The 16,042-nt window shown below is 43.4% G+C and overlaps 1 long non-coding RNA gene across 1 annotated transcript; it reads left to right on the plus strand.

Moving 5' to 3' along the window:
• The first annotated feature begins 279 nt into the window (after positions 1-279).
• Positions 280-15,516, plus strand: LOC114155355 (uncharacterized). The gene is made up of 3 exons (XR_003597722.1): positions 280-386; positions 1,592-1,728; positions 13,592-15,516. It is a non-coding gene; the product is annotated as an uncharacterized LOC114155355 (long non-coding RNA).
• Positions 15,517-16,042: the final 526 nt, after the last annotated feature.

Consider the following 16,042-nt stretch of genomic DNA (forward strand, 5'->3'; position numbering starts at 1 on the left):
CCAAACCATACAGACTAAATAATGTTAGGTAAAAATGAACAAGATTCTTTAAATAACTGTGTTTTTTATTTATTTATTTGGTCTTTCTGAATTTGAAATTAGTAAAATTATTTGTAATGTCACTGTCATCAATGTCAGACATATAATGCTTTATTCATTGCATTACAATTTTCAAACTGTAAGTGTTTTCTGTAACATGAAACATAGGCTACATACATTCTCCAATAATGCAAAACACTCATCTGTAAATTCTTACAAATGTATGTATTGTTTTCTATTGAAGCATTCTGGCAGAGGAATACATAACCAATAAGGAATCATATGAACAAGAAGCCAGAAAAAAAACTGAAGAAGCTGCAGCAGAATCATTGGAGTCAAAGGAGAAGGTAAATTATTATTCTTTGTGTTGTGCTGCAAGGCAAAGGAGAGAAAAACCAAACCTTATAATCACTGTGCATTGTGATTAGAGCACATTATAGTGTGTTTTAATGTGTTGTCAGGATCTGCAAATATTTTTATATATGGCTAAAAAATGAAACATTTTAAAGCACAACCACTCTGAGTAACAAGACATTTGTGAACTAAATGTCTCCTTTCAAATAACAATCCCTACATACTTACAGCAAATGTGGAGTTTGGGTGACATTTAGCCAGTGTAGATGGTGTGTTGTGATTGGAGGTGGGAGAGTTACTATAATATTTATTAATGCACATCTGTTAATAAACTTAGTCCTCAACCCAGTCCTCTACACTCTAGTGGTGAGCTTTCAGGGTAGGAGAAAACCTTACGTATTCCTTGATACAAAAAAGGAAAAAAATAATTTAAAAAATCTAGATTGTCTGACAACGCTCTTTTCAAATGTATTGAAATTATCACCATTTCAAGGCATTTGAAATACTTATCTGTATTTTTAGAATGTGCGATGAGTTTATTTATGAGTTTTCTAGTAGACTAGCTAGACTTACAGTCATCAGGGAAAAAGTAAATCAATCAGACGTTCTTGTGTGCTTTCACCAGGCAGAGTGTCCTCGTTGTTATTTTCTTCCATCTGAATATTTATTTAAGATGACTTAGACTTAGACTTAGACTTAGACTGACTTCATTGTCATTTTGCATGCACAGGGTGAATACAGAACGAAATTTCATTGCATACGGCTCAGGACAATGTTTTGAGGTTCCAATGTTGTGAGGTTACTCCAGAATAAAATAAAATACAGTATAAAATATGAATATAAATATAAATATAAAATGTAAAGTGCAGGACTGACAGTAAAATGGAAGTTACTTAGCTCTGTATATGTGCAAGGTAAGATTCCCTCAATATTAATATCCCACAGTGCTAACAGAATATCTGTGAGGCAGATGAGTAAAAGTAACTACTTAACAGCTTCCTGTCTGGCTTCGCAATAAGATTCCAACATAAAAACATGTCAAGTTCAAAATAAACATATTTTCATCTGAGTCTCTTAAAATATCCTGTTCAATAAAAACAGGGAGGACCATGTTTAATATAAATTAAATCATTTTAGATCATTTATTTATTTAGCAAAATGACATGCTTATAATTTGCTGCCTCTTTATATTTTAAAGAAATTAGTGGAGCAAGAGAAACGGTTCATACCTCCACATCTCATCTGTCCACTGAGCAAGAAGATGTTCACTGATCCAGTGAAAACAAATCGCGGAGCAGTGTATGATCGAAGGGCCGTTGAAAAACATCTGAAAATGTGAGTATAAGATACATACAGTGTCTGAAACACATTGAAGAGTTTGAGTTGTATTTTTACCTTCTGTAAAGTGAACATTTTAAAACGTTGTTTGTCTCCTGAGAGTCCTGGTGCATGTGGGTCAGAAGTAAATCTAAAAACATTTCAACTGAAGTCTCACAGTCTTGAGTTCTTAGGCCACAAGTCCTACATTGAGTCTGAAGTTCTATTTTTCAACTTAAGAAATCGGATCTCAAATGTAAATTGCTGCCATCTTATTATTTTATCTAATAAATAGTGTCAAGAAAACTGGTAGGGGGATTGAGATCTATCCAGGTACACGCAGAAAAAGGTGCATGAAGGCCTGAAGGAAATAAAGCAATCTTGTGTTTTGATTTATAATGATTGAGTGTTTTGATTTATAATGATTAAGTTGGACATGTATGAATACAATAGGTAAAATGACTGTGTGTAAGTAATCACTGAATGATTCTGAAGTGTACGAATCATGATCTGTAATGACATAACAACAATGAAATGATTAAGGTTTGATGATTTATAATAAGTGAAAGAGGTGATTAATGCTTATGATTAATGCTTAATGAAAATCAGCACATAGTTTTTAATATTTGACTGTGTTTAAAAGTTAATCAGAGAAAAGCACATAGTTTTTAATATTAAAAGGAGAAGGGGAACTTGTGAGTTCCTGCTGTCGCAAGCAGTTCTGAACAGATGGCCAGACGCACAGGATGGGTGGAGCGGTATGGTTGGCTAAGATCAACACGCTGAGGAAAGGACGGGACTTTCCATCCCAGCCAGCAGACAGGAGGGGCCGACGGGGGTTTCCGTGAAATCAGCAGATGTTCAGGAAACCACGTAAACTAACACTCCCCATACACATACATGGTAGAGAACTGTATAAAAGCAGACAGAAAAGGAGAAGTTCTTGTTCTTTGTCTGCGGCACCGAAGTAGAGCTAACACGAAGAAGCAGATCGAGGAAACAACAGCAGACCACACCCTGGAGCCACGGGAAAAGCTGAAGCTTCGTGCCGCCAAAGGGAGACAAGTTCCAATCGTCCAACCCGGGTTCCTGATTCGATCGTCGGTCTTACCTCAACCCAAACATTGCAACAGACTTGGAGAAAAGACAAAGGTCCCGGAGGGATAAAGAGTTGGGTTTTCAAAAGCAATTGAGCCCTCTCTACTTTGCTTCTATTCTAAAGAGGATTTTTCCACACAAAGGATAAAGACTCAGACCAAGGTTTTCGGACGTTCCTGTTGCTAAAGATCCACCACCAACTGGGTATGAGTTGAACTCGCTTCCTAAAAAGCTATCTCAGAATCTGCGACATAGGTTAGGGAAAGAGACAGGAGGGTATGATTGTACATGTTGATCTTATTACACTGCTCTTGAATTATATATAATTGATTATTGATTTGTATGTCACATATCCCTGCTTAAGCTTGCTTAATAAATTCTTACTCTAAAATTCTAATGAGGTTGGTGGACATTGGAATTAATTGAGTCATTTAATCATTTTTCAGTTCTTTTAATAAAGGTAAAACTAAGGTACATGGTTCTAGTAAAAAGGAGGCTTCATAATTTCCTTTGGCGAGAGTAAAATAATGACCTAGGGACTTACATCCAAGTCACTAAATTTAATCTAGCCGGTTCCAAGAGCAAGTTATATCTTAGAAAGCGAGCTACCGTTAACAGGAGTGGTTATTGGAATTATGCAGCTGTGAGGGCTACTCAGCTGACTGTTTCTTAACTGAAAAGGGTCGTAACTTCTGGATTGGAGGTAATTAGAGCTAGACGAATCGCTTTCGACACCAGTTTGAATAGATTATCTCTTATAGATCTCATTTAGGGTAATACCCAGGTCTTAGAGATTTTCCGGACCTGTTAGACAGAGAATTGGTCAGTAGTCAGTCCCGGAGGGTTGTGATGAAGTGGGCAGGGCTAGCTATTGCGGGATAACGGACATGGCGCCCGACGTGAGGCGGAGCCAAGTAGGCGGGCCCTAATACACTAAGTCAGTAAAAACAGATGTGTGATTCTGAATAGCTCACTTGGTTCGTTAACTCTTAGGGAGTAGAGTTAACAGTGACTGATAAGGCCGTCGGTCACAACCCTTGCAGTAACTGTATAGCATGCAGGTGAGGGAAAGCTTCTACTGAGGATAAGTAATAGTATCCAGACAGTGAAGCCAGTAGCCAACACAGCCTGGACCCATCCCTACTCAAGAGCGCAAAGAGAGGCTTTGGGGGATAGGCAACTCGAAGACAAAGACAACTATGAATGAAGAAGAAAGAGGGGAACTGGATCCCCTGCCAAAGCCAACAATGGGACAAGAGGCAAGCAACATCAGCCAGGATGGAGAGAGTCATCAATCCCATCTTTCCCAATCCACATTATCACAATTGCCTATATCGTTGATATTACTCGGTGATGGATTGGATTCCTGGATTGAGGTAATTAGGAGGGTTTTCTTTGAATCTCACTACACCATCAAAGAGGACATGGCACGGAACTTAATGAAGTACCTGGTGCAGACTCGGATATACTTTTGCACCCAGCTTAAACATGGTCACCGACTGGGAGTCGTTAAATGCCCGGTGAAGATAACCAAGAAATCGGAGATCAGAGAATGGCTGGAATGGTTCGCTGAACTCCTTGAAGGATGGACGATTGTTGAGCTGCGGATGGTCTACAGCCCCTCCGAGAAATATGACAGCCTAGTGAAGACAGCTACATTGGCAGCGGGCATCGAAGGGATCCTGGTGAACCCTCTCGCCAGTGGGGTGCGCAAATACAAAGAATATACCGAGGTTCTGCAGAGACTTTCGGCCTTCAAGGAGACCCGAGGAAAAGAGCAGGCCCCAGACAAGGCAGAATCGGAGGTGGCTGAGGCTCCATCCCGACTGCCCAGCAGAGCCACAACACCGACTAACCAGCCGAAGCAAGCTCCGCGGGACCTGATAGACCTGACGGACGATGACAACATCCCGGCTCTACCAGGACCATCGCAGAGCAACGAGACCCCCCTTGAACCGTCGGATGATGAAAATCACGAGGGATCGCTCATCGACGGTCTCACTGAGAGTCAGTTGGAGCAAGCGGCCAGGGATTGGTCCCCTCGACGGGGTCAGGAGTTCGGGTTTCATCCCCAAGTCCACAGCACGGAAAGGAGGCAGCCACTGCCACCTACGGAGACTCCAGCGGGCAGCAGCTCCGACGAGGACGAGGAGGAATTGGATGGGGAGCTGTGGGACCCCGGCCGCCCTAAGAAGAAGACCCAGAAGTCGGATGTTTGGAGGAGCACCCGAGAGTTGGCCAAAATACAATCAGAAACCATCAGCTTAAGGCTGCAATCCGGGCTCATGATTTACCAGTTTATTGGAGGAATATGGGACCTTGAAGGTGACGGACTGATTGTGTTCACCAATGACAAATACAAGATCCACAATCGAAAGTTCCGACGCAGCCTTAAAAACCAAGCTGGGAAATATTACCAAAAAGATTCAAAGGTGTTGGAGGCTACCTGTAGTGAAAAAACTAAAGGAGACGTAGTGATGATGAAGGGCTACAGTCTTCCCTATGGTGCCGTAATCCTGGTCCCAATTGATGTTTACAAGAAAGGAGAGAGTCTGGAGGAGTATCGGAAGAAGATGTGGCACGGACTCGAAAGGGGCCTGGTGACCGCCAGCAACGAAAGCATGAGAAGGGTGATGGTGAGCGTGCAGGGACTAAGATCGGCAGATTTGCCAGGGGACACCGCCAGGGCGGTCACAGAGAACGGAGTGGTGAACATAGCCAAGACCAACAGTCATTTCTTTGTGTTCAAAGAGGTGGTGGTGGTGGTTGACCCCCGTATGCATCGACTCCGTACGGAGCAAGGTGTACGAATGGCAACTGAGATGGAGGAACAATGCTGCATCAGCCACCCAGCACAGGAGATCAAGAAATATCCCTTAAAAATACCCCAGAGTGGAGTTTCAAACACCACCCAGACCGGCAAGGCCAAGGTTATGGAGCCACTCAGGATAAAGTTAAGGGAAGCACCAGTCGGACCAGAGTCCCACGCAGCAAGATACGTCAAAGAATTCTCATTCGAGGGAAGCAGCAGTGAACTGAGGCAACCCAACGCGGACAGAGTCAAGGATGAGCAGCTGACGGTCCAGAGAGAAGTAGGACCGATGAAACCAGCCAAGATTCAACCGCTGAACTCCCCCAGGAGGGAACCTCTTCGACAACAACAGTATGAGGACATCAGCGACTCGGAGGAAGGAGAAGAGCAACAGGAGATCGAACATTCTGAAGAAGAAGAGAGTGATCACGGCAGCATCTTCTCCGACCCGAAGCAACCACCAACAGGGCATAAGGCACTCCGAACAGGACAGCACCGAGGAAAGAAGAAAGAAATAGAAACCTTTGACATCGAGGGTTCTTCTGAGAGACTGGCGAGAGACGTGACCTGGGGCCCCATACAGGCTAAAGACGGACGGCGTACGTATGTACCAGAGGTCGGTCAGACCGAGTACCAGATTCCAGCAGGATGGGCCAGCAGGCTGGGAAACAAGGTGCTGCTCGAGGTAGAAGCGACAGTCGGGGAGTGGGCTAACATCCTGATGACACCATCCTGCTCTACCCTGACAGCACACTATTCCCTGACCACCAACTTCAGGAACGCATACATGGGAATTATGTATGATGTGATGCTGCGACGACTGAAGAAAGCGGCCTACAAGTACTCCAAGGAGACTCGACAGAAGCTGGACGAGGTGTCGGCTGATGAAGAGGAGCCGCAGGCGACGTCTTCAGAACCAGGACCACAGATCCCGCGGGGACCACAAGGAGTGTCAGCCCAGCCACCGGCCACTACTACCGGACAAGATGCATACGCAGAACTAAAGAATCTAAGGCTGGTGATTCGGAGTAAAAACGCAGACGAAAATAATGAGGAGTATTTGAAAGATGTTTGGCCAACCGTGCTATCTACCACCAACCACGAAGGAGCCAAAAAGTTGTGGCTGACCAGCGTGACTGCGGACCCGATGGTTGGAACAGAGTCAGCACAGAGCAACTATGAGAGATTGGTGTTGGAGGACATGGACGACGAAGAGTCCCAGGTGAAGAGAGCTAGAGGACGGTTGGACAAAAGAAGCCGGTTGGAACCGCTTTGGCACACACTAAAGCAAACCGTTTCTCCCGCGAGGTATGTGAAGGTACTGCGTGAGGTGACAAAGGGACGAAGAGGAGAGATTGTGTTCGTGAAACTGCCAGTGAGAAGCACAACCGTGGCCCAGATGGATGTGGCAGTGCAGGGATTCGACCTGGAGCAGCAGTACTACGAGGACAAAAGGAAGAAGGAGGCTAGCCAACCAGCCAAGCCACCTGGAAGGGTCAACATCAGACAGCCATCCAACTTCCAGAACAGGCCGTTCCCACAAGGCACACAGCCATCCAACTTCCAGGGCCGGCCGTTTCAACAGGGAGCACCACCATCCAATTTCCAAAACCGGCCGTTCCAGCAGAAACCACCAGGACCACAAGGAAGACCGACCAACCCGCCGGCTTCACAAAATCAGCCAGGGAAAGGTCAGTTCCTGACGGATGAGGAATATAGGAAATTGGGACAACGAAACTTCTGCCCAGAATCGAACCGCATTATTCGCCAAAGAAAACGGCAAAAGGTATGTGGAAAGCCGAGCCTACAAATTGAACGACTCCTCCCTAGATGAGCTCCTGAATCGGACCTGGGAGATCTACGCCTATGACTTCCTCGACACCAGAGCGCTCTGCTGGCTACGGGTTCTACAGCGCAAGGAGCGACGAACCGTGAGATGCAACTGTATTCATCCGGATCGAGGCTTCCCACAATGGCATTGCAATATGGCCTGTCGGTCGCTACTACTTTTGCCGGGACAGGGATACTGGGATACCGAAGTTATATACCCGGCCCCGCACAGGTCCTCAGGCTGTCGAACCTGGCTCCCACGAGGGGAGTTTTGGGGAGACTATCACCTAAATTGCAGAGAAGATGCCAACATCACAGAGCGAGCGCGGATCAACAGCACCTCCCGAAACGACTTTCGTGACTGGGTCACGAGGCCGCCCCCCAACAATAGTTTGGCTAATATTACGGCTTTCCTGATTCAACAAGGTCCGACACGGTTTATGTACCAATCTGACCAACAACATTGTTATAGGCACCACTTTAGGTGGTTGAATGCCTGCCTCTGGAATAAGTTCGTCAAATGCAGGGGCCAAAATTACATTGTAACAGCTGTAGAAGAATACTGGACGGATTTATGGCACTCTGTACGCTCAGTACGTACAGAAATTGAAGTCTGGCTGAATGACACATTCCCATGGACATATATAGCAACAGACCAAACGTTCTTTGTGGGAGACTTCCCAGAGGGAGCGGTTCGCTCTCCTGCTGGGTTACAGGAGCTACACATTGCCAACTTGCGTACCCAACGCCTTCCAACTCCTGAAGATCTTCTGAACGTTCCTAAGGATGATTTTGCAAAGATTGATAAGTGTGTCGCGAAGAGGATCTTTGACAGCCTCAACGATACTTATTGGAGGAAAACCCTATCTTCACCGCGATATGACCTCTTACAAGAAAGCCATACTTTATTTTCCGTATGGAAGTATCACTGCCCTGATCCCGACACCCTTCCTACCGCTAAATGGGCTCTACAAGCCTGCTATGAGGATTATTATCGAGATTGCGATTGGGAATGGTGGGGACTCCAACAAGAAGAAATTCAAGCCTGGGTTATACCATGTCTCAGTGAATCCACCAATTATTGGATTAAGTACCAGTACCTCGCCACAGTTTATTCTAAGGACCGCGCGATTTGGCCTGGAATTTTTTGGAGACCTGAAAACTACGTCAACCCAAGACCCTGGCGCATGACTTGTAAAAACAACACACGACAAGTCCTTGAATGTGTCATAAGTTTGGCTAGAAGACCCTGCCACGAGGTCCAAGGTTGGGAAAGCTACTGCAAACAACATTATGTCGATGAGTATGACACTCACTCTTCTGAAGTTACTTGGCGCAAAATCAATGGTACTTGGCGGAGGGCTATAGTGAGCGGACGGACCTGCACCGACGCAATTCTGGGATACCATCTCCAGAAGCGCAAGAGCATTCTGGGTCTCCCAGTTCCTTTCATCCCAAATCCCCTGGTGGCCATCGCCGAAGGACATGCTTTCCGCAAGAATCTGTGTGATGGGCACACAGACCCCGGGTTTGATTGGGTCGGGCCTAACCTTTTGTATTCCAATCTTACCTGCTCAATCTCTAAGGAAATTTGGGAAAAATGTGGACAAGGATCTGATCAACATGAATGTTACTGGTTCGAGACTTTGGGATCAGCTATCGTGACCACCCTTACCGACGTCGTGGAAGGCGTTGCTAATATTGTAGAGGGAGGCCTCCACATCGTCGGACAGTGGCTGCTAGATGCTCTGAGCCTGCTGTGGCCAAATCTCTTGGGCTTTCTGGGCGTGGCTGTGGCCTTAATTGTCGGCAAGATTGTCTTGGAGGTGTGGCTAAAAGCACTGTGTCGTTGCAAGAGAAGGGATTACCAGCCCCTCCCCCCGAAGGAGGAGCCTGCTTCTGCATAAGAGAGAGCTCTCGTGTGCCTACGAGCCATTCAACCTTCACCGCCGCTGCCGACAACACCGGAACCAAAAGAACCACCATCGGACATCATGGAATCTAACTCTTCAACCAACACATCGAACCCCAACTCACTTTTTGCACCAATTCAAGTGAGTACCCTTGAGCACTTAGGGGTTACCCTGGCCTGGGTACTCTACTGCCACACTGGTTCCTGGCCCAGGGGACATCCTATGAGGATCTTCGTTGCGCTACAAGGATATGTCAAGCTTATCCTACGACCCATCATCCTCCAGAAATGGGGGTTAGCTTCATCCCTCTTCGCTTGTTACCTGATGGGCCGTACCCGCATCAACTGGCGCAGGGGCGTTGTGGACTGCCTATGGCTCGTCACCGACACCACAGCCCTGATACTGGAGTTGGTCCTTGGGGGCCATCAAGCCACTCGAACCGCCCCACTTAAGATCCTCACAGCTATTCTAGAAGGGCTCTTCGCAGTATCTATCCTCGTCTACTTAGCGCGCCAAGCCTTGTCCATCAAAGGTCGGGGCAGGCGCATATGGCTGCAAAAGTGGATAGTTCTGGCTCTTTGGGCAACGGTTTGGGGGATCTTGGTGGTCCTCTACTGGCTTCAGGAGACCTCAGACCTGGCCATCGTTGTATGGATGATGACCTACGCTGCAATATTCCATGATTCAGCTCATGTCTATGATCGGGGCGAACCAGCTCCAGATCATGATATTCCGGTTCCTGTGATTAATTCCCCCTGGCTGGCAGCCCAAGCAGGCACACGAGCTTAAACCAGCTACTCTCTCCGCTTTCGCATTTGCATATTCGTTGTGTTATTATTAATCCGAAACCCCTAATCGTGAAGTTACCTAGGTTGCTGTTTCTTCTCAGGCACCAACCTGCTGTGTGGGATGTGGGATCGCCGCAGAATCCTATGGGTTCATATGGGTTGCATCGTCCTCCCGCTGGTGTCACCGTTGCGTGAGCAGCCGTTTCACTGATGTAACGGCAATTCTCTGCGCCACGGGGCAAGGAGATTTGCCTTACATAGCGGCTTCCACATCTCGATTCCTGGAACGGGTGCACAAAATCGTGTGGACCTCTGCCTTTGGCCAAGAAGACGACGACCTTACAACATCTCCAATGCACACGGGACTCCTGCTGCCCGTGATTCAGAAGTTATGGGAACACCAGCTTACTCGACAATGGCTGCCAACTCTACACCTTCTCGATGGACGAGTTGTGGCAGTAGGCGAGTACCTTCCACCCGCGTGTCCCATGTCTCCGGATATGTTTATCGATGTCGGATGCCAAACCAGCAGTGCGACTATCAGACAAGGTACCCAAACTGAGATTCTCAGTTCATCTCACCAAGCGTGCCAGACAGAAGACACCCTCTTCGTGTCATCTCCTTCACCAGATCCGCCTTCAACCGATATGGATTTTCAGGATCTACTGGCTGAGTTGGAGGGATACTGTAACAACCCACCGACACTGCCAGACTCTGAGATGGATCTGTCTTCGTTTCTACAGTCTTCACTGGAGGACATCAGCCCTCCTGGATCAGCCGGATCTCCACTTCCTCCCCAGTTGGACGCCGAGTGCTGGATTTCTCCGCCGTCCAATCTGACGGAGTATGAGGTTGTGGATACCTGGACACCATCATCATCTCCGGTTGCCTGCTACGAACAGGACATCTTGACTGCTGATTGCGGTGATGGACTTGACCTCTTTTGACTTAGGACTTTGTGTTTTCTGCGAAGCACCGTCCGATCTCAAGGAGGGGGTGTCAAGAAAACTGGTAGGGGGATTGAGATCTATCCAGGTACACGCAGAAAAAGGTGCATGAAGGCCTGAAGGAAATAAAGCAATCTTGTGTTTTGATTTATAATGATTGAGTGTTTTGATTTATAATGATTAAGTTGGACATGTATGAATACAATAGGTAAAATGACTGTGTGTAAGTAATCACTGAATGATTCTGAAGTGTACGAATCATGATCTGTAATGACATAACAACAATGAAATGATTAAGGTTTGATGATTTATAATAAGTGAAAGAGGTGATTAATGCTTATGATTAATGCTTAATGAAAATCAGCACATAGTTTTTAATATTTGACTGTGTTTAAAAGTTAATCAGAGAAAAGCACATAGTTTTTAATATTAAAAGGAGAAGGGGAACTTGTGAGTTCCTGCTGTCGCAAGCAGTTCTGAACAGATGGCCAGACGCACAGGATGGGTGGAGCGGTATGGTTGGCTAAGATCAACACGCTGAGGAAAGGACGGGACTTTCCATCCCAGCCAGCAGACAGGAGGGGCCGACGGGGGTTTCCGTGAAATCAGCAGATGTTCAGGAAACCACGTAAACTAACACTCCCCATACACATACATGGTAGAGAACTGTATAAAAGCAGACGGAAAAGGAGAAGTTCTTGTTCTTTGTCTGCGGCACCGAAGTAGAGCTAACACGAAGAAGCAGATCAAGGAAACAACTGCGGACCACACCCTGGAGCCACGGGAAAAGCTGAAGCTTCGTGCCGCCAAAGGGAGACAAGTTCCAATCGTCCAACCCGGGTTCCTGATTCGATCGTCGGTCTTACCTCAACCCAAACATTGCAACAGACTTGGAGAAAAGACAAAGGTCCCGGAGGGATAAAGAGTTGGGTTTTCAAAAGCAATTGAGCCCTCTCTACTTTGCTTCTATTCTAAAGAGGATTTTTCCACACAAAGGATAAAGACTCAGACCAAGGTTTTCGGATGTTCCTGTTGCTAAAGATCCACCACCAACTGGGTATGAGTTGAACTCGCTTCCTAAAAAGCTATCTCAGAATCTGCGACATAGGTTAGGGAAAGAGACAGGAGGGTATGATTGTACATGTTGATCTTATTACACTGCTCTTGAATTATATATAATTGATTATTGATTTGTATGTCACATATCCCTGCTTAAGCTTGCTTAATAAATTCTTACTCTAAAATTCTAATGAGGTTGGTGGACATTGGAATTAATTGAGTCATTTAATCATTTTTCAGTTCTTTTAATAAAGGTAAAACTAAGGTACATGGTTCTAGTAAAGAGGAGGCTTCATAATTTCCTTTGGCGAGAGTAAAATAATGACCCAGGGACTTACATCCAAGTCACTAAATTTAATCTAGCCGGTTCCAAGAGCAAGTTATATCTTAGAAAGCGAGCTACCGTTAACAGGAGTGGTTATTGGAATTATGCAGCTGTGAGGGCTACTCAGCTGATTGTTTCTTAACTGTAAAGGGTTGTAACTTCTGGATCGGAGGTAGTTAGAGCTAGACGAATCGCTTTCGATACCAGTTTGAATAGATTATCTCTTATAGATCTCATTTAGGGTAATACCCAGGTCTTAGAGATTTTCCGGACCTGTTAGACAGAGAACTGGTCAGTAGTCAGTCCCGGAGGGTTGTGATGAAGTGGGCGGGGCTAGCTATTGCGGGATAACGGACAATAGAAAAGATCTGTGGTTTCTGTCATCGGGTGTCATCTGTGCTCACTAGTCATGGAGAATCTAAAACAAATAGTTCCTGCTCTAATTTGCATAAACTGTAATCAAAATGGGTGGATTTTTGGGGGATAAATGCATATATAATAACTTAAATTAGCACTGAGGTTTTGCTCTTTAAGTGTATTTTGAGAGGCAGCATTTATTTATCTGCTGTTATTGTATCAACCTTCCAGACCCCTCAGGTCTTCTGGTTCTGGTTCTGCTCTGCATCCCCAGAACCAGAACCAAACGAGGAGAAGCAGCTTTCAGCATCTATGCACCACAAATTTGGAACAAACTTCCAGAAAACTGTAAAACAGCTGAAACACTGACTTCTTTTAAATCTCAACTAAAAACCCACCTGTTTAGGATTGTATCTGAAACGTAATCAATTACAAATTTATTGATGGAACTTGACTTAATGCTGTGTTTTGATTATTGATTCTATGTTGCTTTGTATTTCTGTGTTTGATATGATGTAAAGCACTTTGAAATGCCTTGCTGCTGAAATGTGCTATACAAATAAAATTTGAGTGATTTGATTGATTTACTTAGAGAACAGTTTCACAGTTGGGTGGAAGCAGGAACCCAGATGACCTGTATGTTTGGGTCTTAATAACTAAGACTCTGACCTTGAACAGGACAGGGAAGGTACACAAAAAAGTTAAGAATAGTACTTTGTAGAATTTGTCAATGACTGTGTACTCTTTTACAGGCGCAAGTGGGATCCATTTATTGAACCAAAGGTTCTTCTTAGAAGAACTGATCTAAAGCCAGACCAAGAAATGAAGTCCAGGGTGAAAGCACATCGTACAAGACAACTTGAGACAAGCGTTTAACCAAACAACTTCAATCACATCACTGCAGTCCCTGTTATACTTTAATATAGATTCTCACCTTTCTGTGAGTAGAATATCTTCTTGTTTGTCTTTCAAACAAGAAGACTATTAAGGTTACATAAGTCAATGACATAAGCATCACAATCACTGGCTTATGTTTTGTCTCATTATTGTATGTTAAGGCAATAAACAGTTAAGACCAAAATCATTCACACATTTATGATATGGATTTGAATTCATTTAATTTAAACAAGAAGATAGTTTGAGATGGGATAGGAAATGAGACAAACATCTCCCAAAAGACAATAAACCAAAGTAAAATTAGCCTTTATATTGAAAAAATCTGTTTGGTTTTCATTGCATCTTATTTAAAAAATGACATGCCAAAAATGTGTGATATTAATCTTGCTATTAATCAGTGGAAAAATCTTCATTGTCATTTCAGAAATCAAAAAGCGTTTTGCCTGTTTCCTCTGGTTTTATGTTTATATTTGGTGATAATCTTCGAGTCTTTGAAAGCCTTTTGGCTTCTGCTCCATCCACAAATTCAACAACTGTATTACTGTATAACTAACAACCAGATTATTTTCAATTGTAATGTGTGTCAATAATTTTTTTACCTCAGTGTATAAGGGAAATATTGTTAAGAACTGTTAACAACTAGTAAATGAGAATTTATTTCTATTGGATATCTAATCAGTGTTTTGTTTCATTTAAAAATCTTTTTCCAGAAATGACACAACTTTTAGACATTGTTTAGGAAAAATCTTTTTTTATTTTCAGGAGTGAGCGAAACACTGAATCAATCAGAGAAATGCACATTTGTCTTTAGATATTTTATTTAGAAATTCAGAATAAATATCAGAGATCAGCGTGTGAGAAAAGAAAAGCAAGAGAGAAGTGAAACTTAAAACATATAATTCTCCTTTTATATCTTATCAGTCTCATACACGGTGCCTTCCACTCATCTCTCTCCTGTAGGGAGTTTCTCTGAGTTTCTCCCGGCTCTGGTGAATTGGTAATTCTGTTCCTAAATCAAATCTGGTTCAAAGGAACTTCGGTTGGAAAGAGAAGAAAAACCATTTTCACTGAAACCTCGTTCATCAGTTCCATAAGTATAACACCTGCTCAGAAACCTTCATTATCAGTTCATTCTTCCCAGTAAATAAGCGAAAGTTTTATTTTCCAAGACAACATATATTTTGGTAAAGAGTAAAACTACATTACTTTAAAAACATTGGACACTTAGTCAGTTGTATTTCATACCTAATTGTTGCTGTATGTAGATATGTATTTTCAGAGTGCTAGGCACAAAATAGTTGCCAACAGCAACATATCATACAAATATACAACATGCAAATCTAATTTCCTAGTTAAAAGATTTTCACATTGTTGCATCTAATCTCTCATTACTTAACAGCAACCATAGTAAGCAGTTATTGCTGGTTATCAGCAATAACGTGACATGGGAAACCTGTGGTGAAATTAATATAGCGTTTATTTACTTACTGTTTTTAGTCTGATGTGTTATTCAGGTATGAAATTGATTTATTCTAATCCTATTGCCAACATAAATAGTTTATGCCTTCTTGCTAAACTGATTACTATTTGTGTTTGATATAATGTTCTTGGGTCAATTAAAATGTAATGGTTGAAAATATAGGGCTTTTTGTTGCATTTTCACATTCAAAAGGTTGCTTTTTAATCAATGACTGTGGTCAAATATTTTACTGGTTACATATTAAATCTGGAACAAATGAATTGTTTTTGTAATTTGAATAAAAATGTATTTGGTCTAGAATCTCCTTGCTTGCTTTTTTCCCCTTTCACAAACACACACACAGACCAGCACTTTGTTACTTTTGCAATCAGAAAAAAGTATTATTATTAAAACCAATGTTCAACCAATGTAAAAGTTGGTTGAACTTAAACCTTAATTTTTGTTTACTCTGAAAATCTTGTTTCAAAGAACAATGACTTGTTTCCATTTTCCAAAATAAAGTTACGACATCACTTCTGAGTGCAGTGGTCTAGAGGTGGACAGGAGGTCCATCAGGAAGCAGAACTGCAAGCTTTGAAGGACGAGAATTATTTTGTGTACATATTATTTCTAACCTTGTCAATGTGCTGAGTATATTTTCTATTCATATTGAAACTCATTTCATTAGAAAAAGTTGGATTTTTGGGGGGGAAATTATCATTGGGAGACACCAAACTATATATATAAATATATATATATATTCTCTAGAAAATTCTGTTTTACTTGGGTCCTTTACTCCGCCCCGTCTCAATCAATTGGATGATTGTCCTTGTCAGTTAAAATACGC

This window comes from Xiphophorus couchianus, chromosome 13, assembly GCF_001444195.1.
Source record: "Xiphophorus couchianus chromosome 13, X_couchianus-1.0, whole genome shotgun sequence".
NCBI classification, from domain to species: domain Eukaryota; kingdom Metazoa; phylum Chordata; class Actinopteri; order Cyprinodontiformes; family Poeciliidae; genus Xiphophorus; species Xiphophorus couchianus.